This window comes from Pseudopodoces humilis, chromosome 3 (assembly GCF_049639895.1).
Source record: "Pseudopodoces humilis isolate 2021_Gansu_Grassland_sample_001 chromosome 3, ASM4963989v1, whole genome shotgun sequence".
Lineage (NCBI taxonomy): Eukaryota > Metazoa > Chordata > Aves > Passeriformes > Paridae > Pseudopodoces > Pseudopodoces humilis.
In genome coordinates, this window is record NC_142202.1 from 79759608 (window position 1) to 79781144 (window position 21537).

The window sequence follows — 21537 nt, forward strand, 5'->3', positions numbered from 1 at the left end:
AAAACGAGAATCTGAATCTTCTGCCTCAGTTTTAGAACTAGAAGTCCATAAATAAAGTATTTTTAAGAAGCATCAGTAAATCTGGTCAAATACTGTGGGCATATAGAATCACTCACCTGAATTTCATTTGTGTATCACTTTCATAGGTTTATTGGCAGTTAGGTAGTTAATATCTCACATCTTCCACTATGGCAGAATGAACACTGAGCTTCCATGAGATGGATAAATATCCATCTTTTTTTCTTTGAGACCTTTCTAAATGTTAGAGGAAGCGCCCAGGTTTCAAGACAAGCACCTGGGCTCCAGTTTTGCAGCAGGGGGTGTCGGGAGACACGGAGATCACACAAATGGAGCCTGCAGTGCCACCACACACTTCTGGAATGTCACAGGCGCTGTGGTGGCGCCCACAATGCGTACTTCTATCCAAGCATATCTCAGTGCACCTCTCTGCAGTTTAGGCTGCAGTCTAAACTGAAACCTGACATCAAAGGCTAGCCAGGAGGGATAAAGTGTGGTGTGAAAATCCTTGGTCTACCTGAAAGCTGGGCCATGGCCATGAATGTTTAGCACAGCTCAGCACAGACTTGGCCTTCGTTAATGCTGCTGCCACTTCGACTATTCCATGCCCTTACGTTCATTTGCACACCCCTGGTTTTATTTAGATGCTATAGTAGAGAGCCAAGGGTAAATTTAGAGCACAGTGGAGGAAACCTGGACTCACTGTGGCCAGTGGTAGTGTTGCTACTGACTTGAGCTTTATGGATACCACATTTTCAGATCCTGAGACATCTCCCTTTCTGTTCCAGAATGCTTTACCCACACAGCAGCTGTAGTCATAATGGTCTTGGCCATTTTTCTGTCCATTTATGATGTTTTTCAGATGGATAACTGGCCTTTCGCATTTCACAGTCTCACATTTTGTTTTTAAATTTGTGGTTCTGCTGTTTTTAAGCCACAGACTGAAAGACAAGACAAGGCTGCAACTCATTGCTGCATCCCCCAGAAGCCTTGCCGATGGATGGTGTATCCTTTCCACTGCAGATAATTGACTATATATTTCCCCACAATGTTTTTATTGTATTTTACAGAGAAAAGTAATAAAAATAGAGGTTGTATCACACAAAGCAGTGTTTCCATTCCTCAGGCAATGATTTTCAGTAACCCAAAGGAAAACACCTCCCCACCCTTTCCTGGTCACTATATTTGGTATATGGTTCTCAGAAAGAAGAAAACCAGATGCCATGTTTAAATGGCAGAAAGCAGGAAAGCAGAAAAATGGGAAGTGTTCCCAGATAGTCTTTGTATTCTTTGAAGTGCAATATGGACACTAATTCTTCCAGAGACATCTGCAAAGACCCTTTGATATATGCCCCCAGATGATTGCTGTTGGTGTGTGACAGAGGTGCAGTGAGCGCTACGGATTACCTGCAACACACGGGTAGGGTGTTGTCAGTGTCACACAAGGATGTGCAAGAAAATGCTATTTGTGTGGTTCTAGTAATCCTGTGCTGAAGTGTAGTCTCACAAGTGTTAACCAGACCCCAAAGCTACGTTAAGAGACCAGATCTTGGGGAGAACTCATTGCAAGCCAAGCCTGTGCAATCCAGTTATCCCTGTGGTGGTAACTAAAAAGCATCTTGCAGTGAATATAAAAACAATTATCTAAGAAGACATTTATTTCACTTTGCTATAACTGGGTATATTAATTTCCTGCACATTTTGTTGAGGGTGAGAACCAGACTATCTATGGGCTATAGCACTGAAGCTTCCAGTCCCACACAATTTTTTTGTGGAAAGAGGAGCCTTGGAAAACAAAATTTAAATTAAGGCAAATGAAGACTGGTCTATGAGTAAGGACCCTTTAGACATCAAAATATACCATAATGAATGTCTAAAACTGGTCTGTCTGGTGTCACATCCTTGCATTCAGTAGAGGACAGAACAGTAAGATTAAGAAATGATCTGTGAAGTTGGGTAGAATGAAAAAACTTCTGATAAGCCGAACTACTTAATCTAAGTTTGAATGTCATCCATTTTAAGTCTTAACATTCTTGCATCCTTGTCTGGTTTGGTTTTGGTTGTTTTATTTTAAAGATGCTATTAGCAAAGATGAAATGATGCTTAAAATTTTCCAGCCAGATATGTCTCCAGACTTTCCCAGAGATGACAGATATTCAGATGTAATTTGAATTAAACACATTATATAGCTAAGTTTATTTTATAGCTGGCTGCAGCTGTGAAGTTTGGATTCTGATCTGTAACTCCCCTTTGAACTTTGAAGACTGTAGTCAAATCTGTGGTTTTGGATTTGACTCTTCAGATGCTTGTCGCGTCAGATTGTCATTCGCATCTGTTCCACCACCAGCTCGGTGCAAGACTGTGATACCAGTTTCAGCCTCAGCAGAGCTGAAGCTCAGGAAGGCCCCTTCTCAAGCTCAGTGTTACATATGAGCAGCCACAGCAGCACTTTGTAGGTCTGTAGGTTAACAACTCTCTACATGCCATCTAATGGCCATTGATGACCCACCACGGAGCACTGGCTGGTGGGTCACAGGTGGTTGGCTCCTGCCCTGCAAAGTATGCTTTGCATACTTCCTTCAGATTATGTTTCTGTGTAAGTGAGAGCTGTAGCTTCCCACAGGGATATTACGTGATCCAGTGTGGAAGGAGAGAGGGTCGGTGTAATTGCAAATGGGATGATGAAAGCTGCTCCTTGAGGTACTCTCTGAGCGCTTATCTTTACAGGGTGATTGCTGAGAAATAAACTAGGAGTGGATTTACAGCACCTCAGCTCCACAGGTGGGCACTCTTAACATGCAGTTAGGAGAAGGTGCTCCATGTGACAAGTAATTGAGAAAATATTCCACACAAGGGATGCTCCTGTGAGGATACAGTGCTTTGAGGCTGAGGTCGTGCAGTTTCCCTCTCTTGTTTCCTCTACAGGCAGACCTTAAGGCTTCAGCCACACTGTAAAAAATAACAACCCACAAAAGTCTGTCTGGGAGGGTGTCGCTGGTTGTCACCGTGGCATAGACGGCCTCACCAACTGCAGTGACAGAGCCACCCATGGTAAATGCTGGACAACTCTTCTGACCTGTTAATAGCTGGCAGACTATTTGATGACAGTTGCAAGAATCTGATGCACAGCAGTATCCTTTACAGCAGTTTAATCTTTGTCATCAAATCCCCCAGCAGCCATGATTAATAGCAGCACTTGAGCTTGTTTTGAAAGTTGTATATTTGGCAGCTATGAACTTTGATCTATGGTTTAGCTTTAAAGAATCATTATGACACAAACTTTTCCTGTAATCCTTCCATCTAATTAAACCACACACAAATACTATGTGGGGAAATATGATGCTATTGATATAAGCTGTGTGTTTATTACATTATTTTAGGCACTTTATTAAAGTGGATAGTTGTTCCAAGCAAGATAGTAGATAAGCTCCCCAAAAACAATAACATCACCCAGAAAGAATATATAAGAGAATTTCCCAAGGCCAAATTCAATTAGAAACTTTCTTTGTTGATTAATACTGTGCCCTTGAACCTGTTGAGGGGCTCAGATGTTTTAACCTGAGCTAAAATTACTAGCATTTAATGAATTCTGCCTACTAATGTGTACTTTTCCACAAAAGGTTTGCCTTTTTTCCAGATAGTCAAAGGACTCCAATACCTGACATGACAGTGTCTGTCTTCCTGAAGTAGTTCTTCCAGTATAATTTAATCAGTAAGTTTTCAAAAATCCAAGAAAATTTATTGCAAAGTAAATATTTTAAACAACAGAACATTCATATTTTCATAGATGAATCAACCATAAATCAGCCATTTCTTGCTGGTCTCTATCCCACTGCATACTTTGTAGAGAAATTCCCATGAGACAAATAATGCTTGTGTTTTTGAGATGAGAATACGAATTGTGGATTATTCTGATAATTTTTTTTTTTAGAGCCGAAGCACAGGGCTACATAGTCTGGACTGAGTTGACTTGCATCTCCTAATCTGGGTGCCACCAAACTGAGAGATAAGAGAGGTATAAATCACCACCTTGAAGTTTCTACTGCTGCCAGGGCCAACAGTGTTTATATTTGCCTGTCACCATTTTTCCCATATTTCTGGGGTAGACTTTCAGCCAGCTGCCTTTTGGCTAAAACATTACTCTTGTCAGTACTGGTTAAGCCCAGTGACCATGGTTTCTGAGTCAGCTGGAAACCAGACAAAGTACCAAGAATAATAATTTTCCCAAATTGTCTCACAAATTTGCAGAGACTTCATACAAATGTAAAACAGCTGAAGCAATATGAGTGATCCCTTAGAGAATTCACAGCTGAGCACCCTCAAGCAGAGGAATAGCTGCCCATCACCACTCTGGACATGATCAGAAAAGAGTGAACGGGAACTGCTCTAATGCAATTCCACCTCCTTGTGCCAGGTTTTCTAGTCTTGGTATTAATACTCTGTGATGATCTGTGTCCAAGACTACCACAAAACTAAGCAGAATTAGCTGGGACATTTGTCATGTGTCAGTTGTCATGAGGGAGGCTGGATCAGTGGCCAGAAATGGCCTTGACCTAACTTGCTCCTGAATAGCTGGGCATGAGCTATTTGAGCTGTCATCCTCTCTTTAGTCATCCTCCCCTCTCTTCTCTGAAAAGCAAAACTTGCTTAGGTAACCTGGGATCCCTCAGACATCTGCACAGCCAGGGCTTGAGTGACAGTCACAGCCTGGGCAGAGTGGAGGTGTCACATTATTCTCAACCAGCCACACAATCTTGTGTGTGGATATGGGGTCAAAACGTATTTCATATACAACTAGAATGAAGTCTAGTATAAAGAGCTTATAAAACCTCATGAAAACTTTTTACTAGTTCAAGGGCTGCCTCTCGTTCTTATTGAACTCAATGGGAATTTTGCTACTGACTTCAAAGGAAGTTGAAAGGAGCCATGAGGGGTTGATTTGCACTCCTACATGTGTGCTTCTGCACACCAAATTTGCAGCTGAAAGGACTGTGTTTTAGTTGTTTTTGTTACTGTACTTGTTGGGTTTTTGCTACTTGAGAGTTTGCATGAGCACAAGATCTGCTACATGCAGATTGTCTACACACATGCAAAACGTATACAATCAAAAAGGATTCATTAAGCTGCCTCATCTGAGTGGCTTCATTCTCCAGAGAGGCAAAAATCTCTCCTAAGCATATAATGGATGATGAGGAAGGTTCCTCACCACTGTAGGATGCATAAAACCGAATCAAATATAAATTACTCCTTTTTCAGATCTTTTCCAAGGCTGCAAAATGGAAAACTTCAGCTTCTATTCTATAAGCAGGCACAGAGCCTTAAGACCAGATTCAAGAATCCAAACATGTCAGAATGGTTTGGAACTTACTTTAACCACTTCTGAGTGCATTCTTTTCCATTCCTTCTCTGCAGCAATCTGCAGAGGATGAGACTTACCAACTACATCCACATACAGTCCATTAGGCAAGAGGGCCTCTAGCACAGGAGTACAGGTTAAGGCTTTGATGGTTCAGAAATAGGAAGAAAGTTATTTAGAATGGGAGTACAATTTAAAACTAGCGATTCACTATGAATGGGGGAGTGACTTTACAAATATCTGTCAGTTCTGTACAAACCATGTGAACACTGGAGGCTCCCAGGGACCAAGGCAAAATAAGATAGAAGTCATTCCTGTGTCAGTAATAACACACTCTGTTTACTTTACAGTTGACTGAGACCTGGCTGCTGATAACTTTATTTTAGAGATTATTTCATAAGCCATAGATCTTCCTGCTAAGAAACACATTGCGTGCTTCAATAATTACCATCCCATTCTGGATAGTTACACATTCCCTGTGAGTCTAAATAGCATAACTCTAGCATGTATTTTTATGTAGCTCATATAATAGCAGGCATTATCATAACCTTCTTCAGTGATCCTTTAGCCAAGCCATATGCATTTAACTCTTTCAATATTCCCTAGTGAAAAAATTGCAGGGAGATGAGAAGAAAAGTTGAGGCAGGACCAGGATCTCTGAGCAAGTGTGTAACAGAAAGCAGAGTGGTTGGGTCCTCAGCCGCTCAAAAGAAAACTGCTTTGCTGGGTCTCCTCTCCTGCATGACTCTTTTTCTGAATTATTCAGACCATGGGCATGGAGTAGAAGATTGCAGAGGATGACTGCTGCTAAGCCAGAGAGAATTGAGTGACCAGTATGATGTGTGTAGGAAGACACGCATGTGGAGATGGAGAGTAGTAAGTGGAGAAGATTGGTGAAAGCCTACACAACCATGTGGTAAAGAGTTTGGGTAGTCCCATAAAGCACCAGCACCTGGTTGCTGATAAAAAAAACAAATCCAGTTTTCTAAGCTGACTGCTTTTTTTCCTCTTCATGAGAAATATGTACTTAAGATCTCACACTCCGAAGCTAATCCAGTCAACTTTTCAGAACAGGTTTAATATCTTTCCTTGTATTTGAGGTCAAAGGGCTTTGCTGCAGCTGCAGCTCAGTCAAATAATCTGGACCTGTTGCAGGAGTTACTAGTCAGAGCTCTGATTTGTGTCAGGTGTGGGTTTAAACCAGATGTGACAGGGATACTTTCTGGTGTTGAAAGCTAGAGAAGGTGTCCCACACTTCCTGGGAGCTTAGCCTTGGGCAATAGATACCTAAAATATATTTAAAAGGCAGACAATAAAAAAAGTGACATTGGAAACTGAGTTATAATTCATGTAATAAACAGAAACATCCTATACCATGGTTGTGGTGGTGCCTAGTGTTGATTTTTTTATGCTTTATATAAGGCTTGCTTTATGTCCAGGATTAGCTTTTCAACATCCAAGAGTGATAAGGGCTTTTGGAGGGCTGTAGGTAGCTAGCTATAAGATAAAGTCACAGAGCAGCTACTAACTTTCTTTCTGTTAAAGCAAATATAAGTACCAGACCTGAAAGGAAGTGTCCTGGAGACAGGTACTGACACAAGAAGCCCGATTTGGAGGTTCAGGTCTTTTAAGAGGTGGAATTTAGACTAAGAAGCCTTCATGGTTGAGAGGGAATGAGGAGACTGAAGGGACATTTGCACATATAAATCATCAATACATGCGAACTGGAGCTCATGGTATCACAGCTTGGCTGCCCTCAGTGTGAACAGGCAAGGGCACAGCACAGATACTCATCATCCATTTGACCTGACAGATGTTTCAATCAGAGTGTTTGACACCATTTTGTCACCAGGTTTTATGCCTGTAAGTCCTAATGAGACCTCGTGGATCCTTACTTTGCACTGACAGCAGTGTTTCAGTATATAGTCAGTGACTAAGAATACTTGGATGGACAGTTTCATTGCGATAATTAAGAAGAATTTTCTCACGTTGATATGTTAGACTTTCTAAAAAGCTGTTCATGTCACTTGCTGTCCACTCAGGGTCTAGTACTGCACCCTGTTTCCCTAAATGTTAACAAACAGGAGGAAATGTGTGAAATACCTATATGTTGCTGCCTGTGTCTTAGAAACTCAAAATACACCCTGCATATGTAAAAGCACAGCACAGCTCTCTTCAATAAGCAAAACGACAACACATGTATTTAAATATCAGAGTCTGCTTCTTTTCCCACACCTCTGTAAAATCAAAGTTTGAAACCCTGTAGGAGCTCTTTTAAAATATCCTGGCTTCCTTGCTGCAGACCATATGTTTTTTCAGAAACCAGGACTGCAAACTCAAATAATTGCATGACTTGCATTCTATCACTGTAGACTGTGCTCCTCTGGCTTCAACTGGCACGGTTTGGTAGCTGTTACAGATGCCACAATTCATTGCTTTGAAGTCTGCACATTAAAAAAATGGGGGGGAGGGAAAAAAAAAAAAAAGCTTTCAAAAGATTGCCTGACTTTCTGTTATGAATAAGTCGACGTTTCGCAACATCTGTCATAGTCCCTGCCACTTCAGCTTCCTTCCTCCGCTCAGGCTTATGGGCTTTATGTTAATACTGGAGCAGCTGTGAATTCACACTCTGAGTGAGGTGTGGCAGAGTGGTAAGGGCAGGTAACTGCTTTTCCTGAGGATCAGGCCAGTAAGTGCTGCCTTGCTCCTGCTGACACGAGGTGGGGGGCAGACAAAGTGTGTGTATTGCAGTGACACTTCTCTGGAAGCACATTGTCAGTGCAATAGTCTGCAATAGCCTGTCCTTGTGAAAGAGCCTCAGATCATCCCTGAGGAGCCTACAGGTATCCCAAGCACTTCCCAGCACTGCTCAGGCATTTATCCCTTCTCTACTGCTCTGCACAAGATGCTGTGGACAGCTGTGGCTTGGATCACTGGCTAATCTGCTTCTTTTCTTGCTATTCGGAGGCTCAGGGCAGGGAATCCATGCTCTGCTCAGTCCATCATCTCTACTAGCTCAAGTGTTGGTGTTGGAGGAAATAAGCCTTCCCTGTGCTATTTCTTTGGTTATTGATTTTCATATTCCTAGATGCAGTCTGTATAACCTCATTCAGCTGTTAAATGGCAGGGCTCTGGGGCAAAAACATGTCCTAGGTGGACTTGTTATCAGTTTGTTTTAATTAGTTTTTGAAAATATTGCCATCAAGACAAAGCACTGCTATTAGTGGTAAGATTAAGCTTTGTCTACTGAAGTACTTGAACACTAAGAAAAAACACATTCACTTTGGCAACTTCAGCTGGCTCCCTGGAGAATTTGCAATGTGACAGCATTTTGCATGCAGTACAATTTCCCCATTAGAAAGGTGACACCAACCCATCCTTGGCATGTGCTAGCAGGGTTCCTTACATAGTGCTCATGCCCAGGGAGGTGCCCTGGCCGTCAGCAGGGTCCTGGCTGTGTTGAATTTTGGCTCTTCCACTCAGACTCCAAATGGAATAATTCCACCCAGGCTGTTTTCGGGTTTGAATCTGGGGGTTGGAATTCATCGCCTCGGAGGGCGCTTCCCCTGACTCAGTGGTGTGTTCAATCACAAGCATCTGTAATCCCTGTAATCCATTTCACCCTGCTCGCCTTTTGCATGGAGGATGGAAAGAGAAACGGTCTGATTCCATAAAAGCACGCAACACTGCCTGTGACCCTGCTTAAAAGCCAGAGGAAGATGTCCTTGAAGCTATTAAGAGGAACTATGTGACAGCTCTTTACACAATTATCAGCTTCAACTTCCTTGTTCATTTCCAATATTTTTTTTTCTTTTGTTTCTGTTTGCTAGTAGTATTCTGAGCATGGTGCTCATCTGTTTTAGCTGAGGTGGTGCTACTGAGGTGGGTTCCTCCTCCCCCCATATTGTTGGTCTGTTTTATAGAACATGGGAAAAGGGTCAGGGCAAGCATAATTAAAATGCCAGCACATGAGCAGATTTTGTCCACATGTTCTTAAGATCTTGTTTTTCTCGAGTTGGCTGTTTCTATACACCAGGTGTTAAGACCAAGCTATGTTATAAGGGTTTCATATTAAAATAAAAGTATTTTTGATGTGGTATATTATTAGCTGCCAGCACTGCTGTCTTATCCCAAAAGGTAAAATGTGAAATTTTTGCATAACACTGCACTTTGCGATTTTTGCAATGCATGCAAAGTGAATGCATTTCAGCAGATACTGCTTTGTCTCTCCCTGTCAGCTATGATTTTGGAGGTTTTCTAAATCTTTGCCACTTGAAATCGCATTGAGCTGAAACTTGCCCAAAAAACTGTCAGCCTTGTTGTTTTTTTTCTCTAACATACTGTTCATTACTTCCATATACCTTCCCTCACAAATAAAAAGTGGCAAAAAAGGAAACAAAGGACTTTTAAAAAAAACAGATTTCTAACTGGTGATGGTTTACAATCTTTGCAAACAATTAGACTTCAGTGAAAACAGAGATTTTGTTTTTATTTTGATGATTAACATTTCTAAGGAAAAATATTTTGAAGCTTTGAGATACTGATGTTTGAAAAAATTAATTAGAGCCATGCTGTGTTTTTCATAAGGATATGATTGTCTATCATGATGCTTGCAAAAGTTCAGATTTAAAATACAGAAACATTGATGTGTTTAACTAAGAATCAAAAAAGAGGCAAGCATGAAAGGAGAAGTTGTTAGAGTAGAAGGGAGCATTTTTCTCAAGTAAAATTCATGAGCAGAAACCACCTTTGCTCCTGCTGCTCTTGCCCTTTTTAGTTTACAGGATGCCTAAGCTGGAGATCAAAGTGACACACAAAAGTGATTCTCTGAACAAGCAAGGTTAAGGATCAGCTCACCACTCTTGTTATCTTTCCTGCACGATTTAGGATACCTCCAGGGCAGAATTTGGGGTGTGGGGAGGGGCAAGGCTGGAATAAAATAGAGAAATGTTGAAATAGAGTGAAATGTGAATGTATCATGCGTGCATGAATATGCCATGCCGGGGTCATGTCATTTTGTGTCATGGAAGTTTTACCAGCAGCCAGGGAAACACAAACTGATTTGTAAAGGTGGGGGTCTGTGCATGTACACAGGTTTTATGAACATACATGTTCTTCACACATAGCTGCAACACATGGACTGTTGTCTAGTTACTACTTTGTAGCTCACAGCAGAAAGTTTAAACTTCTAGGTCTCCGTTCCTGTTTTTCCCCCAAGGAAGACACATAAAGCAGGTCAGATAAATTACTTTCTACAAGCGCTGCTAACTCTCCCAGAATTACAGAAGGCAGTTACAGAAACCCAGCTCAGATGTAACAAGATGTCTATAATCAGGTGGGATGAACTTTATCTAAAATCGCTGTGCTAATGGTTCTGACTTCCTCTGGATCTCCTTGCATATACGCAGGCATAATATATAACACACAGCAGCCCTGCCCTTGCACGCAGCAACTGCTTGTCATTTGTCTAAGATCTGCTCCTTCCAGTCCTGTGGTTTCTTAGGAAAAGGAAGTGCTTTTCTATCAGTGCTTTGCAAGGTGCTATCCATTAGACAGAGTGACATTTATACCTGTGCCTGGAGCAACACCCTCTAAACTTTGCTGGGCTGAACATGAGCTACATCTATTTCTCCTTCTGAAGTGGCACTTGGGAACATTTTGCACTTGGTGCTGGACATGCACAACTGTCTGTTCAGAAACCTAAAACCTTAGTGTTCTGAACATCAGGTGTGGCCTAATTCTTCCAGCACTGTAAAAGAACACTGGCAACACAGCTTAGCTGCCTCCGTTCTTAAAGCAGGCCTTGACTAGAGCTGCTACGCTGTGCCTTTTTACAGAATCCTGAGAGCAGAGATCAGTAATTTCACAAAGTCCAAATCCCTTTCCTGTGACAAAGACCTTGAAGAGGCTTACTATAACTAAGAATTAGGTGTGGGCTGACTGTCCCTCTCTTTCCTGCTTTTTTTAGCATAAAATTGAACTATACCAACACAAAGTTGTGCGGTTATATATACAACAGTAGTGTCCATGGAGTGGATAGTTGTTACTTTACTCAGTGTAACTCATTACCAGTAAACTAGAACTGTATATTTATTTATTTATGCTGAAATAAATACATTGCTACAGTTGTGACTGTTACAGTTAAGACTGAAGTGAAGCTTCCAGTTACAGCTCCCCCTTATATATCTAATTATAATGTTCTTAATCTTGTACCAGCTTTGCTTGGCTGAAACATTATTTGCACTCATTTGAGAAAAACATTCATGGTTTTATCAGTCATGAGTAATGCCATCATTTCTATTTCATACCAATAGTCACACAATCTTGCCTTCATATTCTTTATATATAAAGTTTACATATATAACTTGTTATTTTATATGAGTACTTATTTACACATACATACACAGACAAACTGATAAGGAAAAATATTTCAGCATTAGACTTTCAAGGAATTATGAAGTTAGAACAGACTGAAATGTTCACAATGAAACTTAAAACTTCACTGGCTATAAGATTTCATTACTAACACAAAACTCAGTCCAATACTTTGCTCAGGCTGGGGTCAACTTATTTTTAGCAGGCAGGGTAATCTTATGGTTAAAATACAGGGGAGAATAAGGCTTGAATTTCCACACAAAAACTTCACATTCCTGGGTAGCTCCTAAAAGAAAAAGAAAAAAGGAATGAGGTTTGTATATTGGCAAGATTGAAATCTTCTTCAATTCGGTGCAACAACTTTGGATTTGCCTTGATCTGTGTATATGGGAAATATCTATATATTTGTTTCATTATGTGTTTTCATCCACTGCACAACTTCACTACTTTATTCCTCTACTGAAATTGCAGGGCAGAGTTTGGTGTGAAATAACTCATCCATGCACTACCCAGAAGTATTTCTGTAGATACAGAGGTTGGCATGGTTCCTTTCTGTGCCCTCCCTCCTTTCCCATGTGCGTGTATTCGTGCCAGTGAGAAGGTTTTCAGAGAAGGAGGGGTGGTAATGCACACTTAGCTGCTCCAAGTTCCTGAATAGTTATCTTGGAAACAGCTCTGCACTTTCAGGAGTCATCTCCTCAGGCAGGAGGCAGCAATGCTTCCTATTTTAGTCAGTCACAGACCCCAAGGTGTCAATGGAGAGAAAAAAGATCTTGCAATAGTAGTCACAGCATGTGGTCAGCATGAGCAAGTCTCATATCATTGTTCATTTGTATCTGCAGAAGGGATCAGCACTTAGTTAAAAATTAATTTCTAAACTTCACTTGTAACTGGGATGTACTTTCTAAATATCTTGAAACATAAAGTGCATATTAACAAAGTTGGTCTTAGAAAGATGAAAAACAGAAAGAGGAAAAGTGACTGGATTTCCCCCTGTTAATTGCTTAACACTCTTCACTAAAAAATTTATTATTATTAAAAAAAAAAAAAGATATCTTGAGCTAATAAAAGAACATAGAAGTTGATGACTTTGCTAGTAGATTTATGTGTAAGAATTTTTAAGTTGAGAAGGGAGAATGAGTCAGTTTTTCTGTCATGCAATAAGGTTTCAGAACATTCATCATCAGGAATTAGGTTTTTGCCTCTCTGAAGCTATGACACAAGCTGTGACATTTTCCTCAAGGGATTTTGGAAAAATATATACACACACTGAAATTTTACACCTGCCATTGGTTCCCTCCCTTGCATCTTGGAGAAAACAATACTTCGTGAGCAGAGACATTTCAAAGCCCTTTTATGGAAAGACCATTGTGCCCAGTATTGTGCTAATATTTTCTTAATCTAAGCAGATGTTTAAACAAAGTTGTAGGACTGAAGCATCCGTGGCTGCTGGGAATTGCCCTGTTCCAAGGCAGAATCATGGAAAGCTGCCATGAGGAATTATTCCTCCATGAAAAAGAAGCATAGGTTTGGAGGTGACAGACTACCCCTGAGGAGAAACAAGGAACCCCTGAGGAAGTTCTTTTCTTTGGCACTTGGCTTTATATGAGCTAGAAGCCCCCCTGGGTCTTCTGCAATTTTTCCAATGGGTGGGAAACACAGTTAATGTTAGGGAAAAGCAATTCTTGACTGCCAAAACTGCAGTGCCTGACAGTTTTTCATCGAAGCAGAACTGATGAAAATCCAAATATTTGTGGATTTTGCTTCAGATGCAAATATTTTGTATAGCTTCAATCCCAAATTGAAGTCCCAATGGAATTTTGATTAAAACTCCTGATATCCATACCTCAATGTTTTCCTCATTTCAAATAATATCAAGCTGAATATTTTTTAATAACCTTCTGAGTATATATATATATGTCAAAAATATTTTATCCTAGTACATGCTCATAATGGGGTATGTGTGTTTTCAAAGCATACTTCAGTGAGGATTTTTATGCAGGGTGTGTTTCACGTCCAAAATAATGAGCAGAAAAGATGATTATTTGCCAGGAGGTATCATTCAAACAACCAAACTGCACACTTCTTGGCCTTGGGTCAATTGTGCTATCAATTGCCTTATGAAAAATCAAACTCTGGAGCAAAAAAAGTCACAGCTTAAAACAACAGTCAGTCTTGTGATACTGTTTGGATTAGCAGAAAGGATATTGCTGAGGCTGAATAAGCATCACTGTCTTCTGTCAGCTAAGTAGACACAGCAGACATGGCAGATGTGATTGCTGCAAGGAGAATTATGTACAGAGTGATCTCAATTTAAAAAAAAAAAAAGTCTAAGGTTTTGTTCACTGTATTCAGTGCTTGCAGTTACAAGCTTTCATATTAGTTCTTTGAAGCACACAGATCAGGAAGGTGAAGCTGTTTTGTCCTTCCTGAAAATCCAGAAAGTTTTCAGCAAGGCTTCCTCACCAGTGCCTGCTAGAAAAACTAAGCTGCCATGGGATGAGAACCAAAACTCTGACATGACTCTATCTGATTAAAGGATAGGAAAGAAAAGGTTAGGAATGAAAGGTGGAGAGAAGTCAAGAGTGAAACCCTGCAGGATCTGTGTTCTGGCCTGTGCTGTTCAACATGTTCATAAGTGATATGGAAAAAGGAGTGAATAATGAGGTGACAAGGTACACTGATGATAGCAAGTTATTTAGGGTGGTAAGGACAAGGGCCTCTTCATGGTTGAAGAAGGACCTGACAAGATAAAGTAACTGAGTAAACAGAAGATACATGATGTAGGTAAATGTAAAATAATGCATTAAAGAAAAAACAATTGTACTTTTGCCTGTTCAGTGGCAGGTCTCAAGGTCTGTTATCACAGTCTTTCACAAATGAGATCTTTGTGTTACAATATACACTTCCATGGAGACATCATCTCAATTTGCAGAAATGGTGAAAAAAATAAATATTTGTTAGACACTGGCTGCAAAGAGAGGACAAAAACTACTTATGATAATGCTGTCAAAGAGCCTGTAGTGGTGCTTCCTGGAGCAGTGCATAGAGTTCTGGTCTCTGTGCATCCACAAGGGTGTAACAGAGCTGGGAAAAGGCTGGCAAAGAAGAGCTGTCAAAGTAGGGCACAGCTTCTGTAAGGAGTGACTGAGGAGAGCATGAGACACCTGACAAGAGATACAGCACTGCTCTCTAAAATCATGCTTCTGCTATAGAAGACAAATAGGAAATAGATATCCACTGCCTTTTACAACACAAAAGCAGCCAGAACAATGAGACCTTCTATGGAACTAATGGGTGTGAAAGAAAAAAAGGAGCTGTTTCTTCTATAAGTCGATAGTATGCTGTGGAACAACTTGCAGCTGAATAATTTGCATGCTAACTGGTGGTTGAGTTGAAAACAGTAGACAAAAAAAGCAATTCCAGACTAGAATACTTCCTAGGCTACAACTACTGTGAGACTGAGGCTGTATTTTGAGGAAATATCATTGCAGACCTGCACTGTTCTTGCTGCCTTCCCTAGACATTTGCTACAGATACTCTTGGAGACAGGACACTCATCTGGATGGACCTTTGGTATGGACTAAACAAACTACACTTAGATTCCTGTATTTATGACTCAAAATCTGTGTTAGCTTTACACTTCAGTGGAAAAATGAACCTTTAATTAGGAAAAGTTCAAAAAGTTAGGAAAAATGCTTCCTGCCTCCCCAAGCCAAAAACCCCAAGTGTTTCTGGTCAATTCTTGTATAGCTTTAGCTGAATAATCATTTACAATCAGAAAATAATTAGATGGTCACAAATATTTCCTTGACCATTTGCATTTTGCATGGAAAACCAAGGGTGACTGGTGTGAATCCCTCCCTCCATGCTTAACAAAATCACCTTCATATTTCTCTTCTGCATCAAATCACTCCAGTGTTTCCAATGCTGCTCTTGGAAAAGCCACAAGAATACTTCCCTGTAAAAACTTCTGTTTCTTTCCATTTGCTGTTTTTTACTCAAGTAAAATCATCTTATATGTCAAACTCTTGAGATATACCATTTAGTCATCACATCATGAGAGGTACATTAGGGCATTAGTCAGGCAATATTCCTTATCCAATCTTACCACAAGCCTCTCCCCTGTATGAAAAGAACTTGACCTGGCAATCCCAGAGCACAAAAGAATGACTCATTACGTCAGTCTCAGAGAGTGTACAACAAACAGGAATAGCAGCACTGCCATCAATCCAAACAAAAATAAGAAATTCAGAGTCGTTGAAATGATGGACATGAACACTGTTCTTGCAAAGGAGATAACAATGCTACCAACCAGAAAGAAGAGCAGCAAGAACAACTGCTGCTAAGCACAAGGGGATCTTTGACAGGCTGTGATGATAAGGAGTCCTCAGCTGGCAGGCAGACAGAACACATCCCTGCAGAACGTCTCCAAGTCAGGGGATGCCTGTTGGCCAAAGTGCCTGCAAAGGAAGAGTGTGATGAAAAACAGGAGTGAAAGACAGAACTCATGTGGCATAAATCAGCATCAGGGATGGAAATTTTTAAAAGTAGCACAGCCTTTTGCCACTGTGATGCCTGTACTTGAAGTTTTCCTGGTCAAAGTTGCCTGTTGCAGCAGAATCTCTTTCCAACGTTTCTGAATGGACTGTCAGTTACAAAAAAACCTCAAAACCTTTTAGGAAATCCTGCTTTAGGAAACTCTTCTCAACCACATATTAATTTCACTTTCATCAGTGTGAGACATTTGTACACATTTTTTTTTTCAGCTGCAAATGACTTTCATTGTAGAGTAAAATAAACCAATACCATTTTCTTTGGGTTGCTGTTTGAAAAAAAATAATGTTATTTTGCTTTTTCCTTCTGTCTTAACTAGAGAAAGTAATTTGTAGATCTTAGTATTTTTCATTGTAAGAAAGAAAGAGACAAAGAGAGAGAGGAGAAGAAAGACCTTATCACCAATACTTACTTTCTCCTCAGTTCTAACAATAATTATTTAAGATCCAGAAAATGTGTTAACTCAGACTTCCCTACAGCTCTATCTCTCTAGCTTGTAAGAAAGAATTTAGAGGGCCACTTAATTACAATTTATGGGAATATAACTCTGTTAAGAGAAAGATATAAATGTGCAGTATCCTTCAATGACTCAAAAAAACCAATCTGGAAGGCAGAAACCTAATTGGCAACTGAAATAACTGAAGTGATGAAGGTTTTCTTTCAGGAAATTTTAATTGAAGGCTGGGTATTTATATAGAACACATCTGATTCAATGCCAGCTTTTGAGTTGCAGGCAAGAATTCAGTCAGGAAGGTCCTGTATTATTGAGGGCCTCAAGAGCAGTGTGTCCCCTTTACAGATAAAGAAAGGTAGGCTCCCTAAAGTGACAGGACTGGCAGCCAGTCTGGCAGAATCAGCTATTGCATGGGCTTTTGGGGGAAGGATCACCTTGAGCCCATGCTCAGGGGTCTCAGGCTGTGTGAACAGCAACCTGAAGCCCACGTTTTCAAAAGCCCTTGGTGGCAGCTTGAGTACTGTCATTGCAAATCAAGAATTCCAGGTTGGTGGAAATTCTTTCCCATTTTAGAGAACAGCTCACTGTGACAATGGTGAGCTCCTCTTGTTCAGACACCACAAAGGCAGCCTTCTCTGCACACCCAGACATCAGCTTGATCAAACTGAAATGAAGAACTTCCTGAAGTCATAGAAATGGAAGCTCTGATCCTCCTTTCTGAGGAAGGCAGGGTTTCTGTAAGACAATCAAGGTGATGAGATGGGATTTGTAATAGTCTGAGCTTGTTCTCCTCAAGGGCTTCTTCTTATTACACCAACAACATGTTCTTAGGTGCTTTCTTACCTTCCAACTGTTGATGTTGTTTAGTCAGTTCCTAATCTAGCAGAGAAATGACAGTGTTTTCTATGAAAGGATGCATGTGGGTTTTATTTATTTTATTTTAGTTTTAATTTTTCCCTAAAATCTTCTGGTTTACAGTTTTGAAGAACCTACTTTGGCTTGTGGAAGTTCTCTGTTTTGCCACATAGCAATTTCAGAGAATAATATGTAATAGACTTACCATGATAATAATTTCAAATTTCTTATTGCAAGACCAAATGGAGGACAGTAGTGATTTATACATGGTTCTAGATACAGGTATCTAGAATTATCTATTAGAAAATCTAGTAATATCTATTAGAATAAACCCCTGCAACTGCTTTTAGATACCTCATCTCCTTGCCTCTTTGTAAAGAAATCTTGAAGATAAGGAAATTTGGAATATTTTGGAAAATTCTTGGCTTGAAAGGCAAATTTATCTGAGGGAACTGGGAGATGCCACAGAGCTTTTCTGATGTGAGGTCCTTGTATTTCTAGACATTAACTCTTTTTACTTCAGTGTTTATCAGTAGCCAAATCCTGTATAACTCTCTGCAGCTCACTCTTCCAGTTACCATCCAAAACATAATAATAAAAAAGAAGCTGTTCAGAAGAAGATTATGACACAGACTTCCTGCCATCACAGCTATGTGCTAGCTCCTCCTGCCATCACAGCTATGTGCTAGCTTCAGCAGGGCTGGTGGCTGTTGCACTCAAAGCATGCTGACATTTGCTGGTGCCTCTGTGAACAACTGGCATGATTTATGATCTGCTCTTTGGGCAGGTGAATGGCAGGAAAATGCAGGCAGTGCACTTAGCTGGTAGGCGCCTGTCCTCGCAATCCAAATCCCTGGCTGATATAAGAGAGACAACATATTGCCATTTCTGCCCTCTTGGCTGCTGCTACCACCACCTTCTTAGTTTTTTATTTTTAGCTGGGACTGAGAGGAAAGTGGCAAAGCAAGTTACACAGCAGAGTCAGATACAGTTTGCTACCAGATTGTTTCTTGGAATTTGTCATGCTCAGTATCACTTGTGGATTGATATCTTGCAGCATGGGAAAGGAAGGAAGTGGCGGAAGGAAGGAAGGAATTGGTGTAAGGAAGGAAGGAAGGAAGGAAGGAAGGAAGTGGCGGAAGGAAGTGGCGGAAGGAAGTGGCGGAAGGAAGTGGCGGAAGGAAGTGGCGGAAGTGGCGGAAGGAAGGAAGTGGCGGAAGGAAGTGGCGGAAGTGGCGGAAGGAAGTGGCGGAAGGAAGGAAGGAAGTGGCGGAAGGAAGGAAGTGGCGGAAGGAAGGAAGGAAGTGGCGGAAGGAAGGAAGTGGCGGAAGGAAGTGGCGGAAGGAAGTGGCGGAAGGAAGTGGCGGAAGGAAGTGGCGGAAGGAAGTGGCGGAAGGAAGTGGCAGAAGGAAGGAAGGAAGGAAGGAAGGAAGGAAGGAAGGAAGGAAGGAAGGAAGGAAGGAAGGAAGGAAGGAAGGAAGGAAGGAAGGAAGGAAGGAAGGAAGGAAGGAAGGAAGGAAGGAAGGAAGGAAGGAAGGAAGGAAGGAAGGAAGGAAGGAAGGAAGGAAGGAAGGAAGGGGCGGAAGGAAGGAAGGAAGTGGCGGAAGGAAGTGGCGGAAGGAAGGAAGTGGCGGAAGGAAGTGGCGGAAGGAAGGAAGTGGCGGAAGGAAGTGGCGGAAGGAAGTGGCGGAAGGAAGTGGCGGAAGGAAGTGGCGGAAGGAAGGAAGTGGCGGAAGGAAGGAAGTGGCGGAAGGAAGGAAGGAAGGAAGGAAGGAAGGAAGGAAGGAAGGAAGGAAGGAAGGAAGGAAGGAAGGAAGGAAGGAAGGAAGGAAGGAAGGAAGGAAGGAAGGAAGTGGCGGAAGGAAGGAAGGAAGTGGCGGAAGGAAGGAAGGAAGTGGCGGAAGGAAGGAAGGAAGTGGCGGAAGGAAGGAAGGAAGGAAGGAAGGAAGGAAGGAAGGAAGGAAGGAAGTGGCGGAAGGAAGGAAGGAAGGAAGGAAGGAAGGAAGGAAGGAAGGAAGGAAGGAAGGAAGGAAGGAAGGAAGGAAGGAAGGAAGGAAGGAAGGAAGGAAGGAAGGAAGGAAGGAAGGAAGGAAGTGGCGGAAGGAAGGAAGGAAGTGGCGGAAGGAAGTGGCGGAAGTGGCGGAAGGAAGGAAGGAAGGAAGGAAGTGGCGGAAGGAAGGAAGTGGCGGAAGGAAGTGGCGGAAGGAAGTGGCGGAAGTGGCGGAAGTGGCGGAAGGAAGTGGCGGAAGGAAGTGGCGGAAGGAAGGAAGGAAGGAAGGAAGGAAGGAAGGAAGGAAGGAAGGAAGGAAGGAAGGAAGGAAGGAAGGAAGGAAGGAAGGAAGGAAGGAAGGAAGGAAGGAAGGAAGGAAGGAAGGAAGGAAATGAAATGAAATGAAGGAAGGAAATGATGGAAAGTCAGAGGATATTAGAAGCATCATCACCAGGTTTTGATTCTCTGCAGTGTTACACTAATGGATAAACAAAATGCATTTCTATTTCATTCACATTCAACGTACATAGCTGGAGAATGTAGTCATCTGTTTACAAGGTTATTTTGTGTGTAACTGCCATTCCTGGACAGAACTTTTCATGCGTGGAAATAAAAAACCAAAACCAAAGAAAAAGAGGAGAAACAAAAAAAATATATGAACCTGTGCCCTGCCTGGCTTCTTTACATGTGCTTTCTTTAGCACTTGTCAAGGAATGGGCTGACTTTGAGTCGTGTTCCTGCAAATCTGCAAAATGTTGTTGAATTCACTGAATCTGCATTGAAATTTGGGATTCTATGTGTCATGAGATGACTGAAGTTCACAAACATTGGCTCAGCTTCAAAGTCTCAGAGCATGAAATACAGAAGTATGCCTGGTGTGAGCCTCCAAGGACAAACTGAAAGTACACAACAGCAGAACTCTTGCTGGGGAGGCTGTCACTTTTTCCTCCTTAATGTTGTGGTGAGAGCCCTGAAATGGCTGAAGCCTCTGGGAGTAGGAAGCTTGCTATTGACATCTATTGATGAAGAAGAGAAAAGCAGCTCAGACTGGCCTGAGAGCACCACGTATCAGAGGATGGATAAGGCTGGGAGGCCTTTGTGAGCATCAGCTGGAGAACAAAGGGAAAAAAATAACCCACCTTAAACTTCTGGGTTTTTTTAACCTCCTTTTCTAAAAGAGCTTCTGGGTAGGGATCTATTCTAAGAATCAGTTTTACTAACTAAGAATTAAACTCAAAGGTCAGATCATAAAAATCTGCAGTTTACAGTTAGCTGCGGGTTGAATGATTTGTCCTGTAAGCCATTCAGTTTTTATCCTCTATAAGTCATCAGCTGTTGTCTTAAAAAGTTATACAATGTAGTAGCACTACTTTGCTGTTTTCTACCAGAAATTAAAATAATTTAATAACCAGCATTGTGATTCCCCAGTGCTTATGGTGTTATCATTTAATGGCTACACGTATACATAAATCCCAGCTTTCACGGTGTATGCAAAGGTATGGCCAGGAGATCATTCTCACATGTAATTATTTGCTATAGTTCCTCATTACTAAGTGTGGGTTTAGTCCATTTGCCAAATTTTCAGCTTTTGAAGAAGAAATGCAGAAAGGAATTGCCATCAGGTTTCCATTTCTAGTGTTTCAGTTTGCCTTATGTCATAAGTCCCTCTGATACACATAAATATGTTTTCACATGCATACAAAGAATTGTTTTCAAAGTACAGCACGGTCCCACAGACAAGGAAAGCTGCCTGAACATGCTTCCAAACATGATCTCAGCGCAGTCCTGATGTGTTTGTCTGCAGCTCTTCACAAAGTTAGAATTCACTCTTCTCAAAGTTAGCCCTAACTTTTTTGAAAAGAACAAACAGATCCCAACAACAACAGCAGAACCAAGCTTGAATGTATTAAACAGCTATTTAAACCCTCAAAC